The 25,680-nt window shown below is 45.8% G+C and overlaps 2 long non-coding RNA genes across 3 annotated transcripts; one reads left to right on the top strand and one right to left on the bottom strand.

Moving 5' to 3' along the window:
• Positions 1 to 1,169: 1,169 nt before the first annotated feature.
• LOC125161795 (uncharacterized) lies at positions 1,170 to 10,139 on the top strand. The gene is made up of 4 exons (XR_007150760.1): positions 1,170 to 2,431; positions 6,097 to 6,246; positions 6,630 to 6,683; positions 10,004 to 10,139. It is a non-coding gene; the product is annotated as an uncharacterized LOC125161795 (long non-coding RNA).
• LOC125161797 (uncharacterized) lies at positions 7,618 to 24,591 on the bottom strand. Of its 2 annotated transcripts, none has more exons than XR_007150763.1 (4): positions 24,485 to 24,591; positions 19,167 to 19,290; positions 12,875 to 12,986; positions 7,618 to 8,903 (listed from the first exon to the last, which is right to left on the bottom strand). It is a non-coding gene; the product is annotated as an uncharacterized LOC125161797 (long non-coding RNA). The 2 variants fall into 2 exon arrangements; XR_007150764.1 differs by lacking the exon at positions 7,618 to 8,903 and adding an exon at positions 10,326 to 10,346.
• Between the last annotated feature and the right edge of the window lie 1,089 nt (positions 24,592 to 25,680).

The following is a 25,680-nucleotide window of genomic DNA, read 5'->3' as shown; positions in this document are numbered from 1 at the left end:
CTGCCTATGCTCTGAGCCCAGTGCTCTCTGAAGTACCCTGGGAAGTAGCCAGTCTCTACTCCCACCCTTTGACCAGCCCTAGTTCCATGAGGAGAATCCTAGGTGGTTCACTCTCTACGAGGCTCCTTCCTCCCCAGCAAAGTTGTTGAATATTTATTGCACGGTAAAATTGAGTCTTTGTATCTCCACTGCTGCCCACTATGTGCCGTCCACAGTGGGCTCTCTGCACGATCTGACCTCTACGTCTCTCCCACTCTGACCTGATTCATATCATAGTCCTCACCGTGCCCTCCTTTGGCCATACTAACTTCATTGTGCCTGTAGTTCCAACCTCTTTCTTACCTCTAGGCTTGGCCAGTGTAATTTCCTTTTCCCCAGCTCTTCACCTGGGTGATTTCTGCTCATTTCTCAGGTCTTTGCGTAAAATACTCTCTTTCAGGGAAAACTTCCCGGAAATTTGATAGGGAGCTGCAGAAAAGACTAGGCTAGAGAGACCAGAGACTGGGAAGTCTGTCCTAGGCTAAGACCTCATGGTCAAAGCCCAAAGTGGGATGTGCATAAGCCAAACTGGAAAAGGAAAGGAAAAGACAGATTCTCGTGACCAATCCAACAAATTTGGGAGTGAAAAATACAGAGGAGTTGACAATATAAAAATATGCTGTGTCCACAACCTGTGTGAAGCTTACTTTTAGGCATTTGTGTCCTAGGAAAGAGAGAGGCCCTAACTGATTTGGCAGCAAATTTCTAACTAACACTTTTATGTGGGTCCCATCCTCCCAGGAAAATGGAGAGTTTCTTGCAAGACAAGTATCTCTTCTCATTGCACATGCATTCCTTTTTACTTCTAGCAGAATTCTGGCTGTCTTCTCAGTTCTGGGCCTCAAATTTATAATGCTTATCTCAAAGAGCTTCTAGTTCTTCAACCGTTTTCTGCAGGAGCCAGAGTGGGGGGTGGGGACAAGGAGACAAAGCCGTCTTTTCCCCCTTGATCTTACTGTGTCATGAGTCCCAGCAGGAGAGAGATGGCATTTCAGTGTTGCCTTACTGCTCTGTTACTGGAGAGAATATAATGAATGGACTGTTTATAAAGATGTGGGCAGGATGGAAGGCATCAGGCAAGGGAATGGTGCAGCACCTCCAGGACCTAACTGTGCAGTGCCATCAGCTCAGGAAGCTTGAAAACACAAGAGAGGAAGTGATTATAAGAACCCAACGAGGGCTGTAGATGAAGGAGGGGGTTGCTGTGGCCTTCCTGCAGGAAACAACCAGCCACACCACGGCCCACCCATCCCCCACGGGCAAGGAACTAGAATAATAAACACCCTGCCGCTCTTTCCTCCTGCCCTCCTGTTTCCTGCTGGCGTCCACTGTGGCCTCAGGTCGACCAGAACTGAGAAGGCGAGGAAGCTCCATTGGCATAGTTTATACAGCTTGGCCCCAGGGACAGGGCATGGTGGAGGAGAAAGAGGAGCAGAACTGGAGAGACCAACAGAACATCCAGCACGCAAGTATTTCATACACAGGATAAAGCCACACACTAGAAAATGGCGCCAACTGTGGACCTAGCATGAGGAAATGATGTCAACCTAAGGCAGGGCTTTGAGTAAACGGGAAAGAGAAAGCTGGTCCACAGGGACAGGAGGCTGGCCTCCAGGTCCGGAAAGTAGCAGGAAGCCCAGGGCCAGTGGAGACAGAGCAGAGCGGGAGAGAAACTGCAAATCCCCCTTCAGGTTCCTGGTTCCAGTTCTCTGGAAAGGCCTGGTGACCTGTTTTTGTGAAAGTCCCTTGATTCCACACAAAACATTGCCCTTTTACGTAAGACAGCATGAGGAAATTTTCAATTTGACAACCAAAGAACTTTGGGTATACTTCATTTGAAACAAAAGAACTTTGAGCACACCGAATTTCATTTAATCCCCATAACAACCCTGAAAGGTGGGCACCTTCACCCCCATTTTAAAGATGAGGATATTGAAGGTCCCGGTGAGATTAGATAATCTTCACTGAGGAAGCTGGGACTCACTCACTCTTGGCTTGGCCTGACTCCAACACTTCAGAATTTTCTAGGACTCCACAAGCTGACAAAGCTGGCTGAAAGCAATTTCCAAAACCAGAAGAGAACCCCACCCTTGACCAGGTCACCCCTGTGGGGAAACGACTTGCTGTCTCAGCTTGCTAGCTAAGGCTTTCGGGGTCCTGCTGAGGAGCTGGCAGGCATGGCCACCCAGCACAGAAATGTTTGACAGGGTCAAGGAAGGGACCAACTCTGGATTTGTAAAACTACAGCCAAGTTTTGTTTTGTTTTGTGTTTTTTCCAAGAACTCCTAGAAGAGCAATGTATTTGCAAAAGCTGGAATTCCTTAGCTAAATACCAAGGACTGAGTTGACTGCCCATGGGAACAACCCTCCACCCTGTATCCCCAAATACCCAGTAAGTACCCTAGCCCCAGAGGTAGACTGAGTTGTCAGAGGAGGGCCTGCTCACCGCTGGCCACCCCTAGGAGCCCAGGGTGGGGCTCTCGGGCTCCCCGGAGAGCCCATCTCATCCCATCCCCAGGCGCACACCCTGTTAGCTTCCCCACCTCAAAGCAGGAAGGTGAGGTGAGGTAATGTCTCCACTAACCGACAGTGGCCAGGAGATGAAAAGAATCTCAGAAACGCTGTGTTTAATTTAAAGCAGACTGAGCCTGCCTTAGCCAGGCTGCAATTTCACTCAGAATAACCAGTTTGTTTTTCTTGGACATTCCAGGAACTAACTGGCCACCCCCTGTTAAGTCCCAACAGGAATGTTAGGGGCGGGGGCCCTTGCTGGGGGCACATGCTGCCTGCAGTTCTGCCCTTTTCCTGCCTCTGGGACTCCCTCAGTAGTTGGGGGGGGTGGGGGGGAGGAGGGGCGCGTCCTGCTGCAGAGAGGAGCTCTCTCCCTTTCTCCCCCTATAACTCCTTTACCCCCTGCACCTCATGTGGTATCCAGAATTCTGGGGATAAAAGGTTGTCATAAAAATAGCAACATGATCTATCATCTATCAACATGATCTGTTTATTGAGTGCTCTCTAAGCGTTCTGCTAAATACTTTCTAGTTATTGTCTTGTCGAGTCCTTACAACATCCCAGTAAGGTGTGTAGAAATTTCTATTGCGCTTTTTACAGATGGTGAAGCCGAGGCTAAAAGAGGTTATATAACTCGTCCCAAATCCCCCAGCTGGGATTGGAGCCCTCCCCCACAGCTCTGGGTCCAAAGCCCAGGCTCCTCTCAGGCGCCTGTCCAGACCAGTCCCTCCCTGAGGGAGCCTGAGGGGCTCCGGGTGCTTTGCTTCAAGGCAGGTGCGCTTGTTAGCCACACTGGTGTCTCTACAGGGAGTGCTCTGGGGGCACGCAGGTGACTGCTTGCGGGAGGCAGCGCTGTGATCACAAGCCCTTCCTTCCAGTAGTTGGCACCTCTCCTTTGCTTTGGGTTGGGCTGGGGGTTTCCAATCCCTGTGAGTCGCTGCTGCTCCTGGGATCTGTGGGACTCCTGGCCTGTGATTATCAAGTCTGGGCTCAAAGCAGGGTGAAGCAGCCCATGTGAAGAGGCAGGCTCCCAGCTCTGGGCTGAGCCTGTGACCTCCGGCAGCCCTTCCCTGCCTCGGCCTCAGCTCCTGCTCTGTGAAATTGTAAATGGAGATGGGGATGGGGAGGGGCACCAGGCTCAGATTCCTCTACCCCTTCGGTCCCTTTCGTGTTCTGATGTTACTTGGCAACAGGATTTGTGCAACGAGGCCTTGGCTCCAGGAGACATGAGAGGGAGGTTGCGGGAGGGGGGACACTGGAGAGCGGCTTGGCTTCCGGGGAAGCTTCCAGGACTTGGAAGAGGAGAAAAGAATGGGTGGGGCCTGCAGCAAAACCAGGGACTGGGTGGCCCAGATGGGTTTATTCTAGGGCCCTAAGGCCAGTTCCAGTGCCATTTCCCAGAACCTGGCCTTCTCCTCTGGGCCAGGAGACATGGCAGATGGCATGGGCATAAGGCCGCGCCAACCAGACAACAGATTTTAACTTCGAAAGAGAAGCGGCCGTGGTCCTGTGAGCTGACTGCCTCCGGGGCTTCTCTCTGCCTGGTGACCTCTGTTCCCAGGGCTCAAGGTGGCTGAAAACTGAGCTCTCTGGCCTTGCTACTGGGCTGCCTTTGATTTCCCCGGCAGTAGGGCGGACAGGGAGGGTGGTGGGTCCTGAAGCAGGTGAGCCCACCCCCCCCCCCCCAATGGTTCCCCAGGCTGGGCCAGCAAGAGTGGAAGGCTGGTGCAGCTGGTGGGTGGAGAGCCAGGGAGCTGCAGGCCTAGGAAGGGCTGATAAGGGGCCTCTCATGAAGGGGCTGGCTCAGGGGACAATGGGCTTAGTGTGGGTGGCCTGCACTGTTGCTTCGGTCTCTGCTCTCAAGAGAGGTTTCCATGGCACCCAGACACTGACTTGGCTACAAGTGTCAGTTGAGACAGTGTGTGGGAGTCCCTGAGTCCCAGCCTCCCCCACAGGGGGTGGGGGAACCATCCCCTCTGGCCCTGCCAATACCCACTAGCACTGTGCTATGGGACAGTCTCCAGGGACCTCGCAAGCCCACTCGCCCTCCTCCTCCCCTCCAGGAAAGGGTAGCGCCTTGGGGCTTTTCTGGCTGGACCTCATATGAGGTCCCCACTTAGACCTTCATTCTTTTTTTTTTTTTTAATTTTTTTTTCTACATTTTTTTTTATTTATTTTTGGGACAGAGAGAGACAGAGCATGAACAGGGGAGGGGCAGAGAGAGAGGGAGACACAGAATCGGAAACAGGCTCCAGGCTCTGAGCCATCAGCCCACAGCCTGACGCGGGGCTCGAGCTCACGGACCGCGAGATCGTGACCTGGCTGAAGTCGGACGCCTAACCGACTGCGCCACCCAGGCGCCCTAGACCTTCATTCTTCAGGAGTTGTTCATCTAGGGCATGGGGACAGGCAGGGGACATACCCCTTTTGTGCATTTTCCCAAACCTAAGCCAATAAATTAACTCTCCCCTTCCCTGACTCATCTGTAGGAATGGTGAGTTTTAGTGCTAAGTTTGGAAAAATGGGAGCCACTTTATAAATTATCAAGTCATGATGACATGCAACTCTTTTGTTTTTGTTTTTTAACGAGCGTTGTGGCTAGTTAACCTAGTTAACCCTTAACACAAGTAAACTAATGGCAAACGTTACCATCCGTGTACCAACAAAATGCTTCTGACCTGGGGGTTCTCGGAAGGCTTTGTAGAAGAGCTGCTGTATGAGCCACACCTCAGCAGGCAGGGTCAGCACGGGCAAAGGCACAGAGGTAGGAATGTCTAGGGAGTCGTGGGGCTGGGGGCCTGGTACCATGTAATAGGAGATGAGGTTCTGACGGATGACAGGACCCTGGATGAGGCTTACAGATCTAGAGTCTAGTGGTGTAGACCTCTTGAGGTTTTACTGGGGCAGAGGGAGCACTATTTAATTAAAGTGGGGCTTCAGAGGGGCACCTGTAGTGGCTCAGTCGGGTAGGCGTCTGACTCTTGGTTTCGGCTCAGGTCATGATCTCATGGTTCACGAGATCGAGCCCTGCATCAGGCTCTGTGTATTGACAGCATGGGACCCACTTGGGATTCTCTCTCTCCCTCTTTCTCTCTGCCCCTCCCTTGCTCACACTCTCTCTCTTTCAAAAATAAATGAACTTAAAACATAAAAATGGGGCTTCAGAAAGCCCACCCTGCTAAAGTGCTCCAAATAGCAACAATGATCTCACACTCACAAAATGGCTAATTGTGAAACCTGTTGTTGATCCTGTTTTCCTCAGTAAAACATCAACCCTATATGAAGTCTGTGCCCTGCTGTATCACCCCCAGGGCACTGGCGAATGCTCTGGGTGAAGTGTGGAGGTTGGACTGGGGTGGGGGAGAAGACCCACTAAGGGGTGGTGGAAGTGGGGGCTGTGGAGGGAAATGGAGGCTAGCAGAAAGACACAGGGGCTGGAGTGGCCCTGGCAAAGGCCCATTTTGCAGATGAAGAAACTAAGGCTCAGCTAGGCGATACTAGATCTGGCCTTTCCTTTCTGCAAAACTTACCTTTTTTCCTTTGGAGACACGGAGTGCCAGGTGAACAATTCTCCAGGAGGACAGAAATCCGGCAATGTGGATATGAAGACGCAGGATCCAGCCAGGGCAGGAGAGAAGGACCCGTGCCAGACATGCCTGATTCCACACATCATCCCTTCTGTCTACCTTGTGGCAGGTTGGTCCCCTGGGACACAGACTCTGAAGTGATTAGTGAGCAGAAAGTTTATGATGTGTCCTGGGGTGAATGTCCGTGGGGTGTGGCGGTGAAGAGACAAGGGGGAGTGGACAGTGGGAGCAATTGGCCAGCGGCACAGCCTCAACTGGGCGGTCAGTCGGCCGACCTCACGTGGAGCTCTGGAGCTGTGCTGGCCTCGGAGTTGTCCTTAGGTGGGATGAGAAGAAGGGTGGAGCTGGGGAGTAGGCCCTGCAGTCCCAGAGGAGAGTCGCGGCGGCACCACCCACAGTCCAAGTGGGACCAATGTCTCTACCAAAGGCAACTTCCCTCTGAGTTCTAACACTGACAGGGAGAACGTGTCTGAGCCAAATCATTTTTCTCAGCCAGGCTACATGGATCAAAGGCCACTGACCAGCCCAGGGACTGGCTGTGTTTGGGTGAGTCAGGTAACATTCTCAAAGCTAGAATTTCTTCCTCCATGCCTCCCTTCCTTCCTTCCTTCTTCCTTCCTTCTGTCCTTCTCCCTCTCTGTCTCCCCCTTCACCTCCCCCTCCTCCTCTTCCTTTTCTTCTTCTTCTTCTTCTTCTCCCCTTCCCCCTCCCTGTGTCCCTTCCTCTCCCCCTTTCCCCCCTCCCCTTCCTCCTCCTTCTCCTTCTCCTCCTTTTCCTTCTCTTTCTCCTCCTTCCCCTTCTCCTTCCCCTCCTCTCCTTCTTCTTCTCCTTCTCCTTCTCCTCCCCATTCCCCTCTTCTTCTTTCTTCTCCTTCTTGTTCACATATGTAACTTTTATACCTGGGGTGTGGGGAATCCCATTGAACTGGTAAAAAATTGCGACGTTTATTTGTCCATTTATACAGCTGTGTGTTGTGAGGGAAGAAGGTGAGAGATGGTGATTGCCTGGTACAGAAAAGGACTGTGGGACCAGCAATAATAGACATCTCTGGCCATATGCAAATCCATCGTTACTAACACCCTAAAGAGCTATTTTTACTCTTAGCAACAGGGATAAATCTCACAGATGCAATATTGAAAAAGACACTAGACACAAAAGAGTACATCCTGTATGATTCCACTTAGATGAAGTTCAAAAACAGGCAAAACTAATGTATGGTGACCAAAATCTGAATGATGGTTGCCTCAGAGGAGGATTTTACCTGGGAGGAAGCAGAGGGAGCCTTCGGGGGTGATGGAAATATTCCATGCACTGATCTGAATGGTGCTAACCTGGAGGTTATATATGTAAAAAATCATTAGGCCATACTCTTTTTTTAAAATATATTTTTAAAGAATATTTATTTATTTTGAGGGAGAGAGAGCACAAGGGAGGGGCAGAGATGGGGGCGGGGGTAGAGACAGAATCCCAAACAGGCTCTGCACTGTCAGCTTGGAGACCAATGTGGGGCTCAAACCCACAAACTGCAACATCATGACCTGAGCTGAAATCAAGAGTCAGAAGCTTAATCTACTGAGCCACCAGGCGCCCTAGGCCATACTCTTAAGATGTGTGCTCTTTATCATATATGTTACACTTTTGTTATTCTCTTTGTTTTTAAGGAAGAGAAAAAGCACTTCAGTAGGGGATCTAGGCCAATAAAGGCATTGGCTCTAATGATAGAATTTTATGTTTTTCTAGAAAGCCAGGGGAGCCTTGAAGACACCTGTTAGGCGGTGGGTTTCCCCTTGTCAGCTCTCTAAATTCTGCCTCTGATTCTCCCAGTTCCCAGACCACTAATATCCTGCCCTCATGCTAGGGACTAATTTTAGAAATTATTCTTCAAGAAGAACTTCCTTTTGGCTCAGCATGACTCCTATCTCATGCTTACAGAAGGGGGTCCTGGCTGAGCGCACAGCTACTTGGGGTCTTGTGCAGTGCTGGACCTTCTTACTCTTAAAGACTCTGGCCTCACAGTGCATCAGAAACGTTAAGCACGGCCCTCAGTGACTGTTATATATTTATGTATATATGCAAACACATAGATACATACTCACGTATATTCGTGCACATATATTTTTATTACAAAATATTTTTAGATGGTTTTAACAATTTTGCTTTTAATCAGGTCTTTTTTTTTTTTTTTTAAGTAATCTGTATACCCAGCATGGGGCTTAAACTCACGACCCCAAGATCAAGAGTTGCATCTCTATCGACTGAGCCAGCCAGGCCCCCCTTTGATAATATCGCTTTTCAAAATAAGGATATGAGGAACACATGTTATTTCTTAGCAGTCTCCATGCTTTCCTCAAGAATTATTGCAAATGGGCAAATGTTACTTCCAATTCATTTTTCAAATGTAATGAAATTATTATAAATACTAAATTTACCAATTAATGAAGTTGACATAATGGGTCGCTTTGAAGGCATTTAATTAAACATGTATTCATTTTGATTATGCAGTTTTTCTTTGCATACTTTGCAGTAAATGAATTTCTTCCCTGGAACTCAGACTTTTCCTCTGAGGTTAGTGTTCAGTTGATAATAAACTATTTCTCCCTGGGGAATCACCTTCTGGGCCAAGTGGGTGGGCCTGGCCAGGACGGTGGGGATCCCCAACGGCTCTGCTGTGCAAGACAAGTTGTGGGTTGAGAGTGGTGAGCACAGGATGGTCTCAGAAAAGAGTCACACATTTCCCAAGAGTTGGTGAATGTCATCCCTTCTGGCCTGTGGTGATGGGGAAAAAGTCAAGTTCAGCAGATCTTAGGAATCATGGTGCTCTATTGAGTCTGACCGTAAATACACGTTTGATGAGTCATGATTGCACGTGGCAGATCTTGATGAACTGATGTGAAAAGATGTCTAAGGCAGAGTCAAGTGAAAGAGGAACTTTTAGACAGCACAAAAAGTAATAGCATCCTGCATTGTGTGTGTGGGGGGGGGGGGGTGTGGGTGTGGGTGTGTGTGTACACACAAGCACAGACAAAATCTGGAGGAGTGTACCAAGGACTAGAAACACTGATTATATACAGAAAGCATAACTATAGGGGAACTCTCACTTTCTAAGTCACCCATATCTGTAATGCTTGAGTTTTTTCATTGAGCATGTACACCCTCATATAAATCCTCAATTTACGTGATGGGTAAGTCCTGAAGTGTGTCAGCTCATTCAAAATACTTACCTCAAAACTTCAAAATAAAGTGGCTCATAAATAACGAAAGAAAACACTGGTGATAGGTTCCAGTAGTTAGAAAAGTATCATGCCATGAACCTTCTTTTTTGTCATTCATTAAATATCAACAGCTGGGTCACCTGAGTGGCTCAGCCGGTGGGGCGTCTGAATCTCGGTTTTGGCTCAGGTCACGGTCTCATGGTTTGTGGGTTCGAGCCCTACATTGGGCTCAGCGCTGGCAGTAAGGAGCTTGCTTGGGATTCTGTCTCTCTCCCTCTCTCTCTGCCCCTCCTTCTATCTCTCTCAAAATAAATAACTAAAAACTTAAAAAAATATATTGATTGTGAACAACCCGTATAAATGTATAGGAATGGTTATTTGAGAAACAAAGGCCACCTGACAAACACACCAGTGAGAGTCCAGGTGGTGGTTTTGGCCTATAACCATCAAATCTGAGTTTCTCCTTTTCCTCCATTTTAGTGAAATTTGCTTCCAACATGTTTGTCATGGGTAACATTACAGTCTTTGTTCTTTTCAAAATTGTGTCGCTCTGTTTAATAAGGTGAAATGTGATGGAAAGATGAAACTGGAAGCCATTTCTCTAAGGGGCTGGCTACTTTTTGATGAAAAACCTGTGGTCGCTTGTTCGTTCAGGACCCTCCAAGAGTATCAGCTAGTCTCTTTGAGTCATGATCTCCCTACAAGGTGAACAATTGGGGAAATACATGTCACAAAGTGTCATCTCAGACCACCTGCAGGACACAGCCTCCAGGCTAACTGGGAGCCACGCTGGATGGGAGGACACTTTGCATCCTGCTGTGAGCATCACCCGGTGAGTTTCTGAACTTGGTGGTCAGGGAGAGGCCCTGAAAAAGAGGGTCAGGCAGTTTATTCCAAAATAAGCTCTGTATATTTTAAAGGAATTGATTTCTTTAGCAGTTTTCTTCTGAAATGTGTAGAAATGAATCCTGAATGAGTCGATTAATCAGAAAAAGTCCTACAAACGAAATTTGCAAAAGAGAGTCTCAGGTTCCAGGTGTCCCAGGTTTTCATTGGTCGATTTCCTTATTCATTCAGTCAGCATTGGCTGCCCCCCCTCAAGGAGGGGTGAGGGGAGGCCAAGGAGCAAGTAGAGGGATTTGTAGACAAGCTATAGGTGACTGTAACGAACTCACAGTCTGGTGTGGTATTTCTCAAATTCTGAGGAATGTCTTCTTTTTTGCCATATCTGAGTACCATTTGTGCGATTGTTCACTTAACATTTTTCTTTAGGGGCTCCTGGGTGGCTCAGTTGGTTAAGTGTCCAGTTTAGGCTCAGATCATGATCTCACAGTTCGTGGATTTGAGCCCCACATCGAGCTCTGTGCTGACAGCTCGGAGCCTGGAGCCTGTTTCAGATTCTATGCCTTCCTCTCTCTCTGCCCCTCCCCCACTTGTGCACGTGTGCTCTCTCTCTCTCTCTCTCTCTCAAAAATAAATATTTTAAAATATTTTTTTTTCTTTAGAGCAACTGATTTTTTTTCCTTCCATAAATTTGTTTCTAAGAGAGTCTATGTATCTATTATGGACTGAGTGCGTGTGTCCCTCCCAAATTCCTAGGTTGAAACCTGACCCCCAAGTGATGGTATGAGGAGGTGGGGCCTTTGGGAGGTGATCAGGTCATGAGAATGGACCTCTCAGGAATGGGATTAGTGCTCCCATAAAAGGGATTCCCAGGGAGCTCTCTTCTCTCTTTTCACCACAAGAGCATACCATGAGGGGCACCTGGGTGGCTCAGTCAGTTAAGTGTCCAAATTTGGCTCAGGTCATGATCTCATGGGTTCGTGGGTTGGAGCCCTGCATCGGGCTCTGTGCTGACAGTGCAGAGCCTGGAGCCTGCTTCGGATTCTGTGTCTCCCTTTCTCTGCCCCTCCTCTGCTAATGCTCTCTCTCTCTCTCTCTCTCTCAAAAATACATAAACATTAAAAAAAAAAAGAGCGTACAATGAGAAGTGGGCAGTCTGCACCCAGGAAGTGGTTTCTCACCACAGCCTGGCTATGCCGGCACCTTGACCTCAGACTTCTAGCCTCCAGAACTGTGAGAGATAAATTTATGTTGCTAATAAGCCATCCAGTTTACAATGTTTTGTTATAACAGCTCAAACTAAGACAGTATCGCTGTGAAATTATAGATTGTGATAGTCATGATTTTTTTCTAATACACATTAAAATAAACTATTAAAATGTTTTAAAGGCCCATCCACCTGTCACCTCAAGGCATCTCGTATACCAGCAGGGCTGTATCCTTGGGCATGAGATCAGTGCAGTCCCATTGGCCCTGTGGGCTTCATGCTCTGTGTACATTGTCTTGAAGTTTTTTGTTTTTTTTAAGTTTATTTTCATTTAGTTTTGTTTTTTGTTTTTTAATTTTTTAAATTAAGTTTATTTATCTATTTTGAGAGACACAGAGAGAGCACAAGCAGGAGAGGGGCAGAGAGAGGGAGAGACAGAATCCCAAGCAGACTGCACCATCAGTGCAGAGCCCCATGTGGGACTCGAACTCACGAACTGTGAGATCATGATCCGGGCCAAGATCAAGAGTCAGACGCTTTACCCACTGCACCACCCAGGCGTCCCTGTTTTGTTTTGTTTTTTTTTTTAATGTTTTCATTTATTTTGGAAAGAGAGAGCACGTGTGAGCTGGGGAGGGGCAGAGAGAGAGTGAGAGAGAAAATCCCAAGCAGGCTCTGCCCTGTCAGCATGAAGCGTGAGGCAGGGCTTGAATTCACAAAACATGAGATCATGACCTGAACCAAAATCAACAGTCGGGAGCTTAACTGACTGAGTCACCCAGGTGCCCCTGTTGTTGTTATTTTTCGATTCCACAGATAAATGAGATCATACGGTATTTGTCTTTCTCTGACTTATTTATCTTAGCATAATGGCCTCCAGACCCATCCATGTTGTCACAAATGGCAAGAATTCTTTCTTTTTTATAGCTGGATGATATTCTATTGTGTATATATATACACCACACGTTCTTGATCCTTTCATCCATTGATTAATACTTAGCTTCTTTCCATATTTTGGCTATTGTAAATAATGCTGTAATGAATGTGGCGGTGCATGAGGTTTTTAATCAATTTCTCTTCGAGTCTGTATTATGTAAGTAAAGGCCAATAAGACAATGAAGCATGTGCTGGTAGCCAGGGGCCTCGGTCCATGCACTGTCCTATCTTCTGCCATCTCTTTGGGATGTGGCCTTAGCTGCCCAGTCCCCTCACTCGTAGTGTCCTAGTCTCTCCCAGTTTCCCCTCCCTGCCCGTGTCCAGCAGGCACCGCCATTCCCTGCCCTGGCTGGAGGGGTCTGGGCATGTGGGCCCTGCTGTCTCTCATGATAAGGCATGATGGCAGCTGTCTCTGTGCTGGGCTGGCAATGTGGCCCATTCAGCAGAGACAAACCTCTTGCCCTGCCCTGCTCCAGGTGCCTAGAGCATCCCAGTGTGCAGCTTGCAATCCCCTCAGGAGGCAGAGATGCCCGACTCACCATGCCAGTCCAGCAGCCATTGATATGTCAGCGCTGAGTTGTGGAGGGCAAAGGGTGGCCTGGTGCCTTTGAGGGTCTGCCATCGCATCCCCTTGCCTGAGGGAGCACAACACTAAATAGAAACAAAAACAATACCATGACAGGTCAAGAGAGAGATTTCGGAAGAAAGGAAAAAGCTTTATATTTTCATACATTTAATGGCAGCTTTTCTTTTTTTTTAATTTTTAAATTTTTATTTATTTTTGACAGAGAGAGAGAGTGTGTGAGCTGGGGAGGGGCAGAGAGAGAGAGAGACAGAGTATCTGAAGCGGGCTCTGCGCTGAGAGCTGAGGGCCTCATGTGGGGTTCAAATTCACGAACCATGAGATCATAACCTGAGCCAAAACCAAGAGTCAGATGATTAACTGAACGAACCACACAAGGGCCCCAATTTTTCTTCTTTTTTGAACAAGGGGCCTTGTATTTTTGTTTTGTAGTGAGCCCACAAATTATGTAGCCGACCCTGACCCGAAGCAGCACCTGAGAAGTGTCACTGGGACCAGGCAGGTACAGTTTCTAGGAGGCACTGGAAGATGTCACCTGGTGGCCCAGTGCTCCATACGCCTGCTGCATTGGGCCTGGGAGTTGGATGGAATTTAGATCTGTGGGGCTGGGGAGAGGCACACCTTGAGGAAAGGAGCTGAGGTGGGAACTTAGGGTCTGCCCAGGGACTGCAAAGTCATGGAGCACGGGTGGGGGACCAGGAACACTGGGAGATGGCCCAGGAAGTGGGCAAGTTGAGGGCAACTGACACAGAAACTGATCATGGTCTGCGGCCCACAGGAAGACTGATTGTTCCTGACTAGGGAAACAACAGCTGTGAGGGACAGTGGTGGTGGTGTGGTGAGAGGTCTAGGAAAGGGGTTAGGTTGGGCCTCTTGTGGTGATCATACAAGTAACAAGAGACACTTTCCTTTATGAACCTTACGAGACCAGGGACTGTTTGACTGCAAGATGTAATTCTAGGAGGAAAGAGTCAGACTAAAGGCAGGGCAGGCTGTGGGAAGAGGCCTGAGCAGGACAGAGACCAGACGTGTGTTATCCAGGACAAGAAAGAAGGATCCATGGTAGTCATCTCCAAACTATTTGGATTATATACCCATGAGATATTTTTGAGCACACACCCTAATATTTGTACCTTTATTTACGCATAAATCATGTACTTACACAATTCTATTATGACTGTTCTAGAACAAAAGCAAAACCAGAACTTTTAAAAGGATAACTAAAAATGAGGATAAAAGAAAGTTGTAATAACTTCTTCCTACCCTCCCAGTGGGCTGCCATCTTGTGATGTTAGAGATCTGGAACCTAATCTTATGCCCAGACAGGGGCCGAGCTTCTGGACAGTTTGTGCTTTCTATGTGTGTGGAGGCAGCTATGGGGCAAGTTGGGAATGGGGGTAGCAAATGCTGACTTGTGTGTCAGGGGCGTATATGGGAGGGGAGCCTCAGGGGATCCTCACAACACCCCATGGGCAGGAGCTGTTACTTCTAGGTTATTATGAGAATGCTGAGAAGTCCTGTAACTCATCTGAGGTCACAGCTTGTGCCAGGATTTGGACCCACGTTTGGCTGACTCCAGAGCCTGTATCTGTCCCACTGGGCCACACTGCCTCTCTAGTTAACTTTGGGTCTGGCCTGCTGTTCTGGAGGAGCAAGCTGTTGGGGTTGAGCTCCATTGTCAGAGCAGGGCTAGTCATCCCAGAATGGGGCACTGGGGCAGACTCTGTCAGCACCCTGTCCACAAGGGCCAAGGGCATCTGCCTGCAGTGTGACCTCCACCTCAGGGCTTCATCCTTGGGTGTACTGGAGAATTTGTTCTCCCCTCAGGTCGGACTACTCTGAGATGTGTTCTCCACCTTCTCCCAGAGGTGCCGCACCGGAGCCTCAGGTACTCTTAGAGGTGACCTACTTATCAAGATACTCTGCTTTGGCTTTCTTCCCTTCCCTTTTCTATCCTTTCTCTGTCTCACTCCCCACTCCTGGGATCACTTCTTGAGTAAAGTGCCTGCCCACAGATGCTTGTCTCTGGGGAACCCAGTCTAAGCAGGCCCACTGGGGAGAGGAATCTTGTCTCAGGCCATGTTACTCTGTGGCCCTCACATCCTGCTCCCTCTGCCTAGGCCTTGGCACACATTGCCAAACAGTCATGGCATTCTTTACTATAAGCCAAGAGTTCTCCACAGGGCACCTCAGGCAACTGTTATCAATCATTTAGAGTTGACAAGTTGGTTGAAATCTATTTTACTTCAATTTTAGAAAGTTTGCTCAGGTTGCTTTATGGAGAACAGATATCAAGGATGAGGGCAGAGGCAGAGAGACCAGTTAGGGGGCTACTGGAATAATCCAGGTGAGAGATGATAGTGGCTTGGTCCATATTAGCAGCAGTGGTAAGAAACACAGGGTTCTGGATGTATTTTGGGTTTTTTGTTTTTGTTTTTACTTTTTTAAAAAGTGTTTTATTAATTTATTTTTGAGAGAGAGAGGAGCGTGCGCACAAGCAGAAGAGGGGCAGAGAGAGAGAGGGGGAGACACAAAATCTGAGGCAGGCTCCAGGCTCCAAGCTGTCAGCACAGAGGCTGACATGGGGCATGAACCCACGAACCGTGAGATCATGACCTGAGCTGAAGTTGGGTCACTCAACCGACTGAGCCACCCTGGATGTATTTTGAATGTAAGCCAACATGATCTATCAATTGATTGTATACAGGACATTAGAGGAAGGAAGGAATCAAAGATGACACCCAGGTTATTTTGCCTGAACAGTTGAAGAAGTTGTCCTTTTCTGAGATGACGATCAGGAGGAACACAACGAAGGGATAGAAGTTGTTAAGTTTAGGATGCCCATTAGACATCCAGGTATAAAGGTCATGTTGTAAGTTAAAGATAGAAATTTGGAGTTCAGGTTCAAGATCTGGGCTGAAGATCTAACTTTGGGAGTCATTCAGTCCTAGAGACTGGGTGAGGTCAGTAAAGAGTGATAGAAGAAGGGTGCAAAGCCTGAACCTTGGGAAACTCCCAATGATCAATGTCAGAGGGATGTGAGCAGAGGAGGCCAGTGAGGTAGGAGGAGATCCAAGGGGAGTGCATATCCAAACCAGGAATGTGTCAGGAAGACAGAGTGTTCTGCTCCATCAAAGATGCTACTGATGAGTTTAGTAAGATGAGGTTTGAGACTTGCCTATTAGATTTGGCAACCAGAGGACCTCAGGAGTCTTGACACAAGCTATTTCAGTGGAGAGAGGTCACAAAAGTCAATGGGAGGGAGTTGCAGTGAGAAGGGGAAGAAAGGAATTATGACAGTAGCTGGACAGCTCTTAACGAGTTCTAAGGGGCAGCAGAGAAGTGGAGTGAGGTCAGAAGCTGGATGAGAGATAAAGGAAGAGACATTTGTTGTTTGCTTCTCCATCTTGTTATTGGTTAGGCCTTACAGGTCAGCCATGGATGAAGTTCTCTCAGCCAAATGCAATGGAGGGAGTTGGGGTATATGCAACTGTAAACTATAACAGTGTAAACTGTGAAATATAAGCTGGGAAAGGATGGAAATGAGGCACTTAAGGGGCTAATTATTAGTGAAAACATGGTTGGAGCAGAGATTGCATATCTCAATTGGAAGAAGAATTACTGGAGTCTGTGTAAGAGAAGGAGTGAGCTGGAGAAACAGGGCATAGTGGCTGCAGCATGGGTTACTAGAAACTGAGACACTGGAGGGCTCTCTAGTCAGTGGTAGTAATGGGTTCCAGGGTATGTCTGTGGAAGTGAGTGGTTGAGGTGGAGGTGACAAGGTCACTGGTTTCCATGTGTAGGTCGTAGAATTGGAGGCTGGGTGCTACACACTACATGTTTGTGTCCCCTCCAAATCCGTATGTTGAATCCTACTCCCTGATGTGATGGTGTTTGGAAGTGGGGCCTTTGGGAGGTGATCAGATGACAGTGAGGCACCCATGAATGGGATCAGTGCCCTTATGAAAGAAACTCCAGAGAGACTCTTGCCCTCTCTGCCATGCAAGGACACGGTGAGAAGAAAGCAGTGTATGAACCAGGAAGTAGGTCATTACTAGACACCCAATCTGCCTTGATCTTGGACCTCCCAGCCTCTAGAACTGTGAGAAATAAATTTCTGTTGTTTATAAACTGCCCAGTCTCTGGTAATCTGTTATAGCAATCCAAGTGGACTGACACTGGGACTTGGGGAGGATCTTCTATGTGGATATTGAAATCACCGTGAGATAAAGCTGGAGATAAAACAGTGCTGGAGAGCGTGAACCAAAGTCCTTAAAAGGAACAAAAGGAAGTGCCCAAGGGTCAGCAGGTGCAACAAGGAGGGCATCCATGGATAGTTTGAGGAGATTCCAAGGGAGAGTAAGCCAGCCGACTGGTGTTTTAGGAGGGAAGGAGGGAGAATGGTTTGGAAGCAGCAATGCAGAGCAAATGCGATCCTGACCCTCCCCAGGGCCTGAGTATGAGCTAGGAAGAAGGCAGGCTCGCTTCAGAGGCTGCAGGGGAAGTAACCCCTCTAATTTAGCTTCCCATGTCATTGTCACTTCACCTAAGAGGTTCAAGATACAATACTTTCTGAACCCACATGTGATGCTGACCTTGGAAATTTTACCCCAAACCACAATTACCCATCCACAAAATACTGGGCCAGTCTTTCTCCTCCATTTACCCAGTAGGTATATATTTGTCATCTCCAGAGCTTGTGTTTTAAACTGACCTTTAAAGTCCTTGTTTACAAAAACATGCAATTCTTTTCGTTGTGAGGTCATATCCCTAGGGAGACTTACTAACTCTGTGTTTAAATTTCTTTGCCTATTTTTTCCACCAGTGTCATCAGGTGACCTTTATAAACATACAAGTTAGCACTGATTGAGGTCAATTCAGGCTAAGACATCTTCCCCAGACAGCTGCCATTACTTTAGAAGAGGAAGGAAGGAAAGAAGAAGAAGGGAGGGAGGGTGGAAGGAAGGAAAGGAAGGAAGGAAGAAAAGAAGGAGAAAGAAAGAAAGAAGAAAGAAAGAAAGAAAGAAAGAAAGAAAGAAAGAAAGAAAGAAAAAGAAGGAAAGAAAGAAAGAAAGAAAGAGAAAGGAAGAAAGGAAGGAAGGAAGGAAGGAAGGAAGGGTGGGAGGGAGGGACAAAGGAAGGGATGGGGAGGAAAGAAGGAAACAAGCATGCAAATGAGAAGGCTAAGTATTCCAGTATAAGAATACTTGGAATTAATCTTTTATGAAGGATAATTTTCCTGCCCCCCTCCCTGCACCTTGTATTCCACCATCTCTGGTGCTCATCTTTATAGCCCCAGCATCTGGAACAGTGCCAGTCATCACTGGTGGAATGAATGTGCTGGTGGCTGTTGTTGCTGACCCCCAGCAAAGATTCCTCCGGCCCTTAGGACTTTGGGCATCTGGTCCTCAGAGAAACATCAGCCCCCATATCCAGCCCATGCTCTGTCTCTGCTCAGCTACAGAACTCTACCTTGCTTCTTTTCTCCTGCAACCTGTGTGTTCAGAAACTCCTTGGCAATTATGAAGTGCAACTCTATTGCTGATCTATTACATAACTGAATCTAGTGCCAACCACACCTTGGCACTGGACCCTGCTGGGCAAGGAGCCAGATTGGGAGGGGTTTTCCCTGCCAGGGCTCAAGTCTGGTTAAGAGGTGAGATATTCACTGCCAGATGCACAAACTCCAAAAGCGATTTTTCAGCTGCATTTAGGACTGTGGGTAGTTTCTGCCTCCGGTGGTGGAGGTTGGAGGCCATCTGAACTGGAAATGATAAGAAGTAGGAGATGTAATAACAAGGTGTAAATAAAACAGAGATGAGGGCAGTGAGGGGAGCTGGGTCTGGCCAGGAGTATGTGTTGTCAGAAGCCTCTCCAAGCCTCTTTCCCACCCCTAAGCCCACCTCCCTCCAGCAAGCCATTGTCTGGACTAGACTTGGCTTTGAGAGTTCTACCGGTGTACATTTTGATAATACATGATGAGTGTTTAGACCACAGCATATGGAGGTGGTTGTTGTTGAGGAAATGGGTGGTTGATTTTGCAGCTTCCTGTGGGGTCAGGGAGCTTTATTTGGTTCCTCCAAGCACAGTCTCAGCCATGGTGGCTCACGGCTATGGTTGGAGACAAACCCTCACAAACCATCCCCCTGGCTTTTGAGTGTATGACAGAATCCTCATAAATGACTCAATCCTTATGAGCTCCAGTGAAATGAAAAGGAAAAACTCCCAGGGCGAGACTCTGCAAGCACCTTTGAGGAGGTCCTAGATGAGACATCAGTCAGTGACAGCGTGGAGAGGTAAATGTTCTTCTGCCTTTGTGCTCCCTTTCCTGGGGCCTGGAAACTATGGAGACCTTTGCAATGCAGCTCAAGGCTAGGAAAGAGACAAGCATAATGTTAGCACAAAAAAGACAAAGCAGAATTGCTAGTAGGAGGTTTACTCTTCGTAGGTCGAACATTCCATGCTGTAGATGCGCCCCCCTGAACCTGATCGTTCACTCTCTCCACTAATCCTCATCTTATTGGTTCCTTAGAATAGCACTTCTCTACTTCCTAGAGCTTGCTGGAACAGATCCTAGGTCCCCACCTCCATACACTGTTTCAGTAGCTCTGGGTAGGGGTGGGGGCAAAATCATCATTTCTGACAAGCTCCCAGATGATGCATATGATGGGGTTCAGGGCATGCTACCCTGAACATGGCCCCCTGGCACCCTGAACATCTTAAGCTGAAGGAGTTTGAGAAAATGACAGATGAATGGCTGAATGGTCATTTTGCTGAGAACATACCTGCCAAGAGGATTATTAGAAAACAATATTTGTGTTTGATCCAGATCCGAAGACCTGAGGTTGGACAGGCATGTCAATTTCCTTATTTGTAAGATATGGAAAAGACCACTCCCTTGGGGATTGTTGTGAGGATTACAGTCACAGCTAGTAAGTGTAGCACTGGAGTCAAAATCTGGTTTCACAGACTCACATAACGGCGCACTTACTAGTAACGGTAATAACACTGCTTCCAGTGGAATGAGCGCTTACTGGGTCCAGGCATTGTGCTAACTGCTCTAAAGACAATGTTCCATTTAAACCTCCAACACTCCAGAAGGAAGATACTATCATTCTTATGGTACCCATGAGGAAAGTCGAGCTAAGAGATGAAGTAACCTGCCCAAGCTCGCAGAGCCGGGGTTGAACCCAGGCCTCCTCACAGCAAGGCTGCTACCACCTCATAAATCATGGGCCTCCTCCCATCAGTGCCTCTCAGGAAACCATCAGATTGGCTGCGGCCCCAATACGGCTGGGAGCAAGGAGGCTTGGGGCATCTGCTACCACAGCCCTGTGTGGGCTTAAGCAAGTCAGTCCCCTCTCTGCACTTGTTTTCTTTTCTTTTCTTTTCTTTTCTTTTCTTTTCTTTTCTTTTCTTTCCTTTTCTTTTCTTTTCTCTCTCTCTCTTTCTTCCTTTCTTTCTCTCTTTCTTTCTTTTAATATAACTCATTGTCAAATTGGGTAACATACAGTGTGTAAAATGTGCTCTTGGTTTTGGGGGTAGATTCCCGTGATTCGTCGCTTACATACAACACCCAGTGCTCATCCCAACAAGTGCCCTCCTCAGTGCCCATCACCCATTTTACCCTCTCCCCCAAATCCCCATCAACCCTCAGTTTGTTCTCTGTATTTAAGAGTCTCTTATGGTTCGCCTCCCTCCCTCTCTGTTTGTAACTATTTTTTTCCCCTTCCTTTCCTCCATGGTCTTCTGTTAAGTTTCTCATATGAGTGAAAAGATAACTGTGAAGTGGTGACTAAGGCCCTTCCAGGGCTAACATATCAGAACTCTACTACTTTTCTATTAGGGCTTTGGCACCCAGTAAGGTTCCAGAACCAGTTCTGGGTTCCAGCAATAAACCAGATCCCAGGAGACTACTTAGACTCCTATAATCCTCTCAGGCTTAGAAAGGAAGGGACCCTACAGAATATCAACAGGGACGGCAGGGCCTCAAAAATAGGAAGGACCAGGTAAGCTGCTGGCTCAAACTAGGCAGGTACACAAGTCCCACCATGTCTTTTCCCTGGCTTTTGAAGAAGGAAAGATGAGCACAGTTAGTGCTGTAGATGAAAATATTTTAAAACTATTTCTTTATACCTGAGATAATTTAAGACTGGGTCCAGATGTCTTGTACATGCAACATAAATGTCTTAAAAGGCAGAACAGGTACATATATTTTATCAAGAACACTCACCATCTATATTCTACCATTAATACTTTATTATACTTTACTATGTGTCTATCCATATAGCCATTCATTTATCCATCTTATTTTTTATACATTTCAAAGTAAGTTTACAGACATCTGTATACTTCCCCTTAAATGTTCAAGCATGCATATTGTTAACTACAGTTCAATATTTAATACATTTACTTTGATGTAGAATTTACATATAATGAAATGCATAAATCTCAAGCATACGATAACTGATTTTTGGCAAATGCATTAAATTGTGTAATGTAACCCTCCCCATCAAGATACAGAACATTACTCTCACCTCAAAAAGTTCCCACATGCTCCTTCTCATCATAGATTGGTTTTTTTTCCCCCATCAAAGGGTAGTTTTGCCCAGAACAGGCTTTTTATTTTTTATTTATTTATTTTTCCAATTTTTAAAAATAAAGTTAATTAATTAATTAATTAATTAAAATAATTTATTGTCAAGTTAGCTAACATACAGTGTATACAGTGTAGTCTTGGCTTCGGGAGTAGATTCGCATGATTCATCCCTTACACACAACACCCAGTGCTCATCCCAACAAGTGCCCTCCTAATGCCTATCTCCCATTTTCCCTGTCCCTCCCAACCCTCAACCCCCATCAACCCTCAATTTGTTCTGTGTATTTAAGAGTCTGTTATGGTTTGCCTCCCTTTCTGGTTGTAACTTATTTCCTCTTCTCTTCCCCCATGGTCTTCTGTTAAGTTTCTCAAATTCCACATATGAGTGAAAACATATGATATCTGTCTTTCTCTGACTGACTTATCTCACTTAGCATAATACCCTCCAGTTCCATCCACATTGTTGCAAATGGCAAGATTTCATTCTTTTTCATCGCTGAGTAGTATTCTATTATATATACATTACTACATCTTCTTTATCCATTCATCAGTTGATGGACATTTGGGCTCTTTCCATAATTTGGCTATTGTTGATAGAACTGCTATAAATTTTGGGCTACATGTCCCCTATGAATCAGCATTCCTATATCCTTTGGATACATTCCTCGTAGTGCTATTGCTGGGTCATAGGGTAATTCTATTTTTAATTTTTTTAGGAACCTCCACACTATTTTCCAGAGTGGCTGCACCAGTTTGCATTCCCACCAGCAGTGCAAGAGAGTTCTCGTTTCTCCATATCCTCGCCAACATCTGTTGTTTCCTGAGTTGTTCATTTTAGCCACTCTGACAGATGTGAGGTGGTAAGTATCTCCTTGTGGTTTTGATTTGTATTTCCCTGGTAATAAGTGCAGAACAGGCTTTTTATATTAGCTCTTTTGAGGTATAATTTATAGGCAATAAAACTCACCAATTTAAAGTATACAATTGGGTGAATTTTGACAAATGTATACAGTTGTGTAACCACCACCACAATCATGATAAAACATATTTCTATCACCCCAAAATGTTCTTTATGCTTCTTTGGAATCAATCACCATTCCCCTACTTTTGGCCCCTGGAAAGCACAGATCTGCTTTCTATCATTATAGTTTTGCCTTCTCTAGAATGTCACATAAATATTATCATACAGTATGTAGCCTTTGCATTTAGTTTCTTACACTTAGCATCACACACTTTCAGATGTGTATGTTTCAGTCGTTCATTCTTTTTTTCTTTTATTGCTGAGTAGCATTCCATTGTATTGGTATACCACAATCTGCTTATCCACTCACCTACTGATGGACATTTGGGTTGTTTCCAGTTTCTAGAACTGAAATCCCAAATGCAACATAGGGGTGGCATGGAGTAAGATTTGGAGACTTGAAGGAAGCACTAATCTCTGTATTAATCCTTATCTTTTTTGGGGGGAAGACATATATCTACACCACAGATCAGCAAATGTATTCAATAAAGGGCCAATTGCAAATATTTTAGGCTCTGCCATTGTAGCTATAGACAATTTGTAAGCAAAAAAATGTGGCTGTGTTCCAATAAAACTTCACTTAGGGATGCTGAAATTTGAATTATAGAAGTTCCATGTGTCACAAAATATTTTTCTTCTTTTGATTTTTTTTTCAGCTACTTAAAAACATAAAAATTATTCTTAGCCTGCAGGAGGTACAAAGGTGGGTTGGATTTGGCACACAGGCCACAGTTTGCGAACTTCTGATCTGAATTTATTCAAAATACTTTAGAAAATTATGTTTAAGTATGTCTTAAAAATTTAATGGTAACCACCAAAAAAGTAGAAATAAAATGTATAATTTCTAACCCACAATATGAACAACAATGGAGGGGCGCCTGGGTGGTTCAGTCAGTTAAACGTCCTATTCGTGGTTTCAGCTCAGGTCATGATCTCATGGTTTGTGGGTTTGAGTCCCATTTTGGTCTCCATGCTGATGGTGCAGAACCTGCTTGGGATTCCCTCTCTCTCTCCTTCTCTCTCTGCCCCTCCCCTCCTCTCTCTCTCTCTCTCTCTCTCTCTCAAAATGAATAATAAAAAATTATTTAAAAATACAAATACAAATAAGGAAAAACAATAGAATACAGAAAAACTGAACTGAAGAAAAGATGGAAACAAAAAAGAGAAGAAAGTATGATAGAGAACATAAAAACAGCAGGACAAGGATAAGTCTGGTTTTATAAGTAATCAGAGTACCCACGAATAGGTTAAATTAGGCCATTACAAGACCTATATTTTCAGTTTAAGTTAATAAAAAGAAAAAAATTATGTTACATCTTATTTCCAAAAAGTATATCTAAAGAAAATTATGCAGAAAGTTTGAAAACAAAGGTAGAGGGAAATAGACACCTCCTAAATAGGTATCACATGTTACATAATAGCTATAAAATCCAAAACAATAATTTAAAAAACATCACACCCATTAGGATGGCAACTATAAACAAAACACACAAAATAGAAACCAGCAAGTGTCAGCAAGGATGGGGAGAAACTGGAGCTCCTGTGCACCGTTAGTGGGAATGGAAAATGGTGTAGCCACTATGGAAAATAGGATGATGCTTTCTCAAAGAACTAAAAACAGAATTACCATATGATCTGGCAATTCCACCTCTAGGTACACACCCCAAAGAATTGAAAGCAGGGACTCAAGGAGATATTTGTACACCCATGTTCATAGCAGCATTATTCACGGCAATAGGAAATAGCTCAAAGGAAAGCAGCTCAAATGCCTATCAGCAGATGATAAGATAAACAACACAAGGTAGTCTGTACACACAGCGGAACGTGATTAAGCCTTGAAAAGAAGGAAATTCTGTCACCTGCAACAACACAGATGAAACTTGAGGACATTATGTGGGTGAAATAAACCAGTCACAAAAGGATGAATATTGTATGATTCCACTTACGTGAGGATCGTAGAATAATCGGGTTCACAGAGACAGAAAGTTGAGGGGCAATTGCTGGGGCGGGCAGGGAGGAAAGAGGAATGGCGAGTTGTTACTTAATGTGTAGAGTTTCAGTTTTACAGAGAAGAGCTCTGTGGGCGGAAGGCAGTGATGGTTGCACCACAGTGTGATGTACTGAAGGCCATAGAACTGTACACTTAAAAATGGTTAAAGTGGCAAACTTTATGTTATGTGCATTTTACCAAAATTAAAAAAAAAAAAAATAGAAAGCATTACAGTAAACATGGATTAGTTCATATTGATAAAAGCTACAGTCCACTAAAAAGGTATACAGTCGTTTGCTTCAGTGCAAGGCACAATAGAGTTCTGAAATGTACCTAATATGTGTAAATAACACATTGTCCCCGGTGGAGCGAGGACTCATTTCTTCCAGGCACCCATGGCCCTTTTACAAATTAGTCATGTATCTGACCACAAAGGGAATCCCAGTAAATTCCAAAAAGCACACAAATCTGATTATTTTGTCACTCTGCAATAAAGTTAGAAATTAAGATGCAAAACAAAACTCAAGAAGTAGCAAAATAAAAATCTTCTCACTGGAAAATTTAAAGCCTCTTTTAAAGTAACTCCTGTGTTTATTTTTTTTAAATTTTTTTTTCAACGTTTATTTATTTTGGGGACAGAGAGAGACAGAGCATGAACGGGGGAGGGGCAGAGAGAGAGGGAGACACAGAATCGGAAACAGGCTCCAGGCTCCGAGCCATCAGCCCGGAGCCCGACGCGGGGCTCGAACTCACGGACCGCGAGATCGTGACCTGGCTGAAGTCGGACGCTTAACCGACTGCGCCACCCAGGCGCCCCATAAAGTAACTCCTGTGTTTAAAAGGAAATTATAAAGTTGAAATAAGCCAAAATGAGACTTTGTTTTATTTTTTTAATTTTTTTAATTTTTTAATTAAAAAATTTTTTAAAAAATGTTTGTTTATTTTTGAGCCAGAGACAGAGCATGAGCAGAGAAGGGGTAGAGAGAGACGGGAAGACACAGAATCCGAAGCAGGCTCCAGGCTCTGAGCTGTTAGCACATAGCCCGACGCGGGGCTCGAACTCAGGAGCCGCGAGATCATGACCTGAGCGGAAGTCAGACACTTAACCGACTGAGCCGCCCAGGCGTCCTGGGACTTTGTTTTCAGGGACTA

Source organism: Prionailurus viverrinus, chromosome A3 (genome assembly GCF_022837055.1).
Source record: "Prionailurus viverrinus isolate Anna chromosome A3, UM_Priviv_1.0, whole genome shotgun sequence".
Classification (NCBI taxonomy): domain Eukaryota; kingdom Metazoa; phylum Chordata; class Mammalia; order Carnivora; family Felidae; genus Prionailurus; species Prionailurus viverrinus.
The sequence above is the reverse complement of the archived record's forward strand: the minus strand, read 5'-3'. Positions and strand labels throughout refer to the sequence as shown.